Here is an 8,428-nt window from a genome sequence, read left to right on the forward strand (position 1 = left end):
CCCCAGCCCAGAGCCCGCACCCCCAGCCAGAGACCCCCCCGCACCCTAAACCCCTGCCCCAGCCCAGAGCCCCCTCCCGCCCTCCAACCCCCAGAGCCCCCTCCTACACCCCAAACCCCTCATCTCCAGCCCCAGCCCAGAGCCCGCACCCCCAGGCAGAGCCCAAATCCCCCCCCCGCACCCTAAACCCCTGCCCCAGCCCAGAGCCCCCTCCCGCCCTCCAACCCCCCCAGCCCCTGCCCAGAGCCCCCCCCCCGAACCGTAACCCCCAGCCCCAGCTCAGAGCCCCCTCCCGCCTTCCAACCCCCCCATCCCCAGCCCAGAGCCCCCTCCTACACCCCAAACCCCTCATCTCCAGCCCAGAGCCCGCACCCCCAGCCAGAGACCCCCCCGCACCCTAAACCCCTGCCCCAGCCCAGAGCCCCCTCCCGCCCTCCAACCCCCCCATCCCCAGCCCAGAGCCCCCTCCTACACCCCAAACCCCTCATCTCCAGCCCCAGCCCAGAGCCCGCACCCCCAGGCAGAGCCCAAATCCCCCCCTGCGCTCTAAACCCCTGCCCCAGCCCAGAGCCCCCTCCAACCCCCCTGTCCCCAGCCCAGAGCCCCCTCCTACACCCCAAACCCCTCAGCCCCAGCCCAGAGCCCGCACTCCCAGGCAGAGCCCAAATCCCCCCCCCGCGCACCCTAAACCCCTGCCCCAGCCCAGAGCCTCCTCCCGCCCTCCAACCCCCCCATCCCCAGTCCAGAGCCCCCTCCCGCCCTCCAACCCCCCATCTCCAGCCCCAGCCCAGAGCCCGCACCCCCAGGCAGAGCCCAAATCCCCCCCTGCACCCTAAACCCCTGCCCCAGCCCAGAGCCCCCTCCAACCCCCCTATCCCCAGCCCAGAGCCCCCTCCTACACCCCAAATCCCTCATCCCCAGCCCAGAGCCCGCACCTCCAGCCAGAGACCCCCCTGCACCGTAACCCCCTGCCCCAGCCCAGAGCCCGCTCCCGCCCTCCAACCCCCCCATCCCCAGCCCAGAGCCCCCTCCCGCCCTCCAACCCCCCCCCCATCCCCAGCCCAGAGCAACCTCCCGCCCTCCAACCCCCCCATCCCCAGTCCAGAGCCCCCTCCCGCCCTCCAACCCCCCCATCCCCAGCCCAGAGCCCCCTCCTACACCCCAAACCCCTCATCTTCAGCCCCAGCCCAGAGCCCGCACCCCCAGGCAGAGCCCAAATCCCCCCTGCACCCTAAACCCCTGCCCCAGCCCAGAGCCCCCTCCTACACCCCAAACCCCTCATCCCCAGCCCCAGCCCAGAGCCCGCACTCCCAGGCAGAGCCCAAATCCCCCCCCCCCGCACCCTAAACCCCTGCCCCAGCCCAGAGCCCCCTCCCGCCCTCCAACCCCCCCATCCCCAGCCCAGAGCCCCCTCCCGCCCTCCAACCCCCCCACCCCCAGCCCAGAGCCCTCTCCTACACCCCAAACCCCTCAGCCCCAGCCCAGAGCCCGCACCCCCAGGCAGAGCCCAAATCCCCCCCCCGCACCCTAAACCCCTAAAAGGTATTTTTTCATGCTTTGTGTGTATAAAAAGATCTTCTACACTTTCCACAGTATGCATCCGATGAAGTGAGCTGTAGCTCACGAAAGCTTATGCTCAAATAAATTGGTTAGTCTCTAAGGTGCCACAAATCAAGGAAGGTTTTGTAAAGGCTTTTTAAGCTCCCCCTAGAACTGTGTGCATGCGCACAGCAGAGCCTAGTGAGGATGAAAAACAAAAAGCAGCAGAAACCCCCCAAACCCTGCAACCCACTACTTAAAACACATTAAGAGCAATTTAAAAAAAAAATCTGCTTATTTTAAGTGGTAAGTTGCTTGCGGGGAGGTGGGAAGGGGGAAGAAAAGGCCAAGCATGGGGCCACTGTACACCCTTAGTCCACGTGCTTGGAGAATATAAGTCCAGGCATGTCTGAGGGCATTGCTGAGTCACCAGGCAAGGTTGAGCAATGCCCCTGGTGCGGCCTTCTGCAGGTGAGTCATTGCATTGTAGCTCCCTTGCTGGACAATTGCTGTTGATGGTTGTTTGACACCCGCTCGGGCGTTGGTTATCCCCCTGTTATTGTCTTTGCAGAGCTAGTATCTGGGCGCTTTCCAAACCCACAGCATATTTTAGTGACAATTATACAACACAATTCTCATAACTTCATATGCATTAATGATATACATATTTCGATGGAACAGTGGGTTTCAGCAGATCATAACCTTTCCCACGTGTCATGCTTTATATGAAATATCACAATTATGTACAGATGTTGAATATGGGGCTTACAGGGCGCTCCCCTGGGGTGTAGAGTGTCACAAAGCTTTTCTTTGCTTTACATTGTAATTAAAATTTTCACACCGTCTGGTAGCATTACCCTCCTGCTTGCCTTCCACAGGGAGTTGTAACCTAGTAGTTGAGAAACACTAGTCTACTATGACCTCCTCCATGACAGGGCCTATAACATTTCACCCAGTGATTCCTACAGTTCAGGGAATTGTTCTTCCCCACTATAGTTATGTGTGTGTAAAGCAACAGAATTTAGCCAGTGAGTGGAATATTTTATATTGCCATACTCTTCTTTTTAAAGCGTCACAGAATCAAATATCAGAGGGGTAGCCGTGTTAGTCTGGATCTGTAAAAGCGGCAAAGAGTCCTGTGGCACCTTATAGACTAACAGACCCTTTGCCGCTTTTACAGAAACAAATGTGGTTACAGAGTATTTCATTATGCTTAATAACCATTGTGGCAAAATAAGATAATCACAACACACTCTCCTCCATTAGAAATCTATCCGGTAATAGGGAAAAAGTCAACTAGCATAATCAAAACAACATCCATCACACTTCAAAACCACCTTGCTAACACTAGATGGTACTATGGCTCTTTGCTGAGCTTTAAAATTGACAGTTTCTTTCTCTAGGAGTTTGGCAAGGTTGTGCAGCAAAAGAGTTTTCAGAACATGAAAAAGCCATAGAGAAAGTGCTACAACTTCCGATTATTAACCTGGCACCTAGGAAGCTATTGAAACCCAACTGCCACATATTTTCAGTTCCTTCTAAGGGAATATAAATAAAGAAGGATTATGTATAAAACAGGATATTCTTAATAATAATCTTCTAATTTCCAGGATTAGGAATGCAATGTATTATTTGGGCTTAAAAATGAGCAGGATGTGTGAAAGTATACCATCTGGTTGGGGAGGATTTGAGAACTAATTCCTGAGAAATTAATGATTGCCAGCAATTAGTTAATAACCCAAGGAAAATCTAGGGACTATTTTGATTCGACCAGAAACAGCATAACAATGAAGAACAGTTCTGGTATTGTTACTATTAGAAACTGGGGGGGGGGGGGAAACAACTAATAATATGATTGGTGTTTTATTCAAATGACTGCAAATGTAGTAGAGTATGTTCTCTAAAGCTTATTACTACATAGTAGAAAAAAGTTTTCATGAGAATGATCTCTATTAATAATAGGACTGGATACATTTAATATCTTTAGTACATTGTTTCAATCTTGGATGCCTAAAATTAGGCATATTCTGACACCTAACTAAGTAGCCTGATTTCAGAGTGCAGAGCACTTTTTGGATAGATATTTCATCCACCAGTGAAATGCCACCACCTCTGTAACATGGCAGCACTTAGTAACAGCAATTTAGGGCAAGAAGTGAAGGATTGACACTGCAGAAGGAATTAATAGGAGCAGAACTGGAGTTTGGCCAGGACACCAAGGCTAAGACTGCAACTCTTGGGAAAAGTGTCCTGGAATCGTGTAATGGCCAGAAATGGTCAGGACTTCAATGTTCCATCTCATCTGAAACACGTCTACATAAAATGGAGAGCGGGTGTTCTGTTTATACATTTAGTTTTGTGGGGGGTAAAAGAAGTTGATTGAATTTTACGCAGACTGCATTCAGGCTATCCCATTGCTCCATGCCAGGCTTTGCATTTGTAAATGTAGATGCAAATTGATCTGCAAGTTTGCATACATATCTTCCATATACAGGATTAGAATTCAAAACGACCTTGACAAATTGGAGAATTGGTCTGAAACCAGTCAGATGAAACTCAATAAAGACAAGTGCCAAATACTACACTTAGGAAGGAAAAATCAAATGCACAACGGGAAATAACTAGCTAGGTGGTAGCACTGAAAAGCATCTGGGAGTTACAGGAGATCAAAATTGAATGAGAGTCAACAATGTGATGCAGTTGCAAAAAAAGGCTAATATTCTGAGGTGAATTAACAGGACTGTTTATGTGCGGCACGGGAGGTAATTGTCCCACTCTACTTGACACTGGTGAGGCCTCAGCCAGAGTACTGTGTCCAATTACAAGAAGTAATGGGCATAAACTGCAGCAAGGGAGAATCAGGTTAGAAATTAGGAAAACCTTCTAACTGTTGGGGCAGTTAAGTTCTGGAAGGGAGGTTGTGGAATTCCCATCATTGGAGGCCTTAAGAACAGGTTTGGCAAACACCTGTCACTGATGGTTTCTGGGTTTATATGGTCCTGCTTCAGCGCAGAGGGCTGGACTAGATGACCTCTAAAGGTTCCTTCCAGCCCTACATTTGTATGATTCTATATAAGCCCTAATACATCCCCTACCCCAATGGCTCTCAACCTTTCCAAAACTACTGTACTCCCTGTCTGATTTGTCTTGCGCACCCTAAGTTTCACCTCCCTTAAAAACTAGTTGCTTACAAAATCAGACACTCAAATACAAAAGCGTCACAGCACACTGTTACTGAAAAATTGCTTACATTCTCGTTTTTACCATATCATTATAAAAATAAATCAATTGGAATATAAATATTTTACTTACATTTCAGTGTCTAGTCTATAGAGCAGTATAAACAAGTCATTGTCTGTATGAAATTTTAGTTTGTACTGACTTTGCTAGTGCTTTTTATGTAGTCTGATGTAAAACTAGGCAAATATCTAGATGAGTCGATGTACTCCTCGGAAGACCTCTGTGTATCCCCAGGGGTATGAGTACTCCTGTTGAGAACCACTGCCCTATCCCATTCCGCCTCAATTCTCAGTCCCACATGACATCACCATTCCATCAATTCTGTCCCACAGCACTCCTCCATCAGTTTTCTCCCTCCGTGCTCCCAGATACCACACACAGTAATTCTGTTCCCTCCAAACACTCCCTCCCGTCAGTTCTTCCTCCCTTGATGCCTCACCCATATCTGTTCTCAGTCCCCCTAAACATCCATCCATGACTTCTCTCCCTCTCTAGACATATCTCCTGCTCACTCCCATAATCTCCTCTTGTTCACCCTCCTCCTTAGTACTTCACACACAGCTTTGGCTCTTCTTAATAACTAGAGAAGCACCTGCTCTCCTTCCCCGACCCATCACTCAGCACTCCTGGTGCTAGACTCCTCCCCAAGACTCTTCTGAGTGTCTGATTAGAGAAGGAGAGGATCTGAGATCAGAGAGGCATTAAATTTGGATGATACAAGGAGGCGGTAGAGTCAACCACCAGAGACAAAATGCATAGACTCACTGCTTAGATACCCAGTGTACTGTGTGTCATAGCTTCCCATTGAAAAGAGCTGGAAGTCATGGGAATAAAGAAGAGGGCATCCCCAAAATAAAGAAGTGGGAAATAGCCAAGGTTGAGCTGCTAGGTGTGGAAGGTGGGATAGCTAAAGAAAAGTGTACACACTTGCATGTCATGCATTAATAATGTACAGTTTCAGCATACGTGAGCACAAGTCAATTCTTGAAGAAAGTCTGACATTCTCTTTGTTTATTTTATACAGATGGGGCCTATGCCACACAACTGAGCAGTAGTGTCTCAAGCAGGAACACTTAAGCAGCCCCATCCAGGATTTACACTGAGACGCAAGGTGTCTGCAATAGACCATAGTGGGGCAGCCTGGCATGGCATACGCTGGAGATGCCTTTAGATATGTGGGAACGAAGTACTCGGGAATTGGTTTCAATCCACCCATTTATGAAGTAAAAATGGAATGCCTCTCTGACCGCAATAGCAGCGAACAGACCATTAAAATGTCCATTCCAAAAAATATTCATGTCCCATTTATATTTACTGCTGCTCCATTCCGTTGAAAGTCGAAGGCCCATTTGTACCTGATGAAAAGCTCAAGGTAGATCAAGTGACTGGAAAGGGCTCTGAGGACTGAAACCTACAATTCCACATGGGCAAGTGTTAATCCAACAGTCCACTGAACCCAGACGAGGAGCTGTAGATCTTTCCAGGAACACAGACTTGTGGGCTAGCTGACACAGAACTACTGCTTGTTGGCCCAGCCTAGGACGGCCGTGCTGCTGACTGGTTTTTATTGCTTTTCAGTTTTCAAAGAGATTTTCATGCTGGGAAAAGGGGTGGCCCTGTTTTGTATCCATTTCCAGCTTCTCTGTATGTTTGACTGCATCTGTCAAAGGCAAACTTTCCATGGTAGCGTAGTTGAGATTTCCCCCCTTTTAACCCTTCAAAGTCCCTTAGAATGTATTGTAATGTCCTGGCCACATGGATAGAATCAGTGGATAGAATCAAAATTGCTCAGTTGTGTGGCATAGGCCCCATACTGCTGACCGCTAATGGAGAAGCGGTAAGGGATTGTGCATCTGGAGCAGGAGTCTCTGTTGCCATGCAATGAAAAGTGGCCATGAAGGCCCTAAGTGGCCACCTATTTGTTACAATGTGATTGCGTAGGTCAAGTAAGAGTTTACTGTTTGGGCTATTGGGAGGTAGCCAGTTCTGGAGACTGTTGATAAAATAAGAAAGGACTCAGTCTCTCATCCATATTTTTTATTGTTTATAATTTATATTACAGTACCATGCACAGGCCCCAATCAGGATCAGGACCTTACTGTGCTGTGCTGGGATAAAAGACAGTTCCTGCCCCAAAGAGCTTATGATCCAAATGGGGCAAGACATGAGGGTTGGGTGTAGAACACAAAGGAGATGGAGTTATGAGGAAGACAATGGTGACCGTGCTAGGAACACAGGGTGCCTGCAGGAGCGAGGGGTATTAGATGGTGGCTTCACACCTCAGCTGGAACCAAAACAAACCTTTATTTTTATGCTTGAAAGAATATGGGTAAGTTCTTGCCTTCCTTCAAGATCAAATAAACCAGAAATAAGACACCGGGAGAAAGACCCTTCCCAGGGTATTTCAGGGCCCTGTAAGAATGATTCAGTCCAACATGGGGCTTTTCAGGTGACAAATAAAGTGACAGATGGAGGGAATCGCAGGAGAGAACCTAGAGCTAATTCTTCCCCTCCACCCACCCACCCCCGCTGGGCTGTGAGCCAGCTTGCATCCAGTGCATGAGACAGAGGAGGTGGAAGATGCTCCCCACCTCAGCAAGGTGGCAGCCAAGAGCTCTCGATTTAAGAAACAGATGAATCCGAACCATGGTGGAATGCCTTCTAAAATCTGCTAGCACGCTCCTTCCCACCAGAACCAGAATAAACCCCCCCTTAACATTTCAGGCTCCTCTCAAGTCCCTGCAATATTATCAGTGCTCTGTGATGCTCTGTCTGCCCCCTCGTAGCACCTGGTTCTCCACGTAACACATTTCCTCCGCTTTCAAAAACAAGAAGCATTTGGTTCATTCAAGCCCTGATGTTTCTATAGCATCAGGGTGATCGAGTCTCCTCTGTTTTATATTTGGTATTTTAATAGGCTTTTCTTTTATACTTTCAATGAGTTTTTATTCTCCTTTGAGTATCAGACACTTCAGTCTGTCTGACAATTTTATACACCCCCTGTGGAGTAATATGAACAGTTAGGACAACCTTTGTTTTTCCTGTGGCACAGTTCTCTCTGAAAACATTTTTTTTTTTTGCCTTCAGCCAGGTGGACATGTTTTGACCCTTTCCTCACCACCATCTCTCCTCCCCAGCCCTCAGTTCCCTCCGGTGTAAAAGCAGGAACAAAACCAGCCTTGCTCTTCAGCATTTCAAACTCTTGTGGTCCTTTGTCAAGAAAGAAAAACAAACGTGGAGTTCAGGTCCTCTGGATCGCTTCAGAAAGGTGTTCCCTTCCTCCCAAAAGGCCTTCTCTTGCTCTCCAATAGACCAAACTTCCCAAAAACCACACCAGGTAAAGCTTCCCAAAAGACACTCAAACCTCACACCCACTCACCCGTCACCCTTGCTACTTTTGCTAAGCCACCCATGAGAAGTAGTTAAAAAAATAAAAAACAAACTAGATCAGTGCAAAATGTTCACAACAAAACCCGAGACTGGAAGACACTCACCTAGTGCTGGCTTGAAAGTCAGACCAGACTAGGGGGAGAAATTGCTAAGTTTCACGGACCTGGTGAGTGAGCCGGGGGGCCCCCCAGATGCTTCAGGCCAGGCCGGGGCCCTGTAATGTTTTGGCCTGAGTTGTTATGGTGGTGGGTGTTAGGAT

This window comes from Chelonia mydas, chromosome 10 (assembly GCF_015237465.2).
Source record: "Chelonia mydas isolate rCheMyd1 chromosome 10, rCheMyd1.pri.v2, whole genome shotgun sequence".
NCBI classification, from domain to species: domain Eukaryota; kingdom Metazoa; phylum Chordata; order Testudines; family Cheloniidae; genus Chelonia; species Chelonia mydas.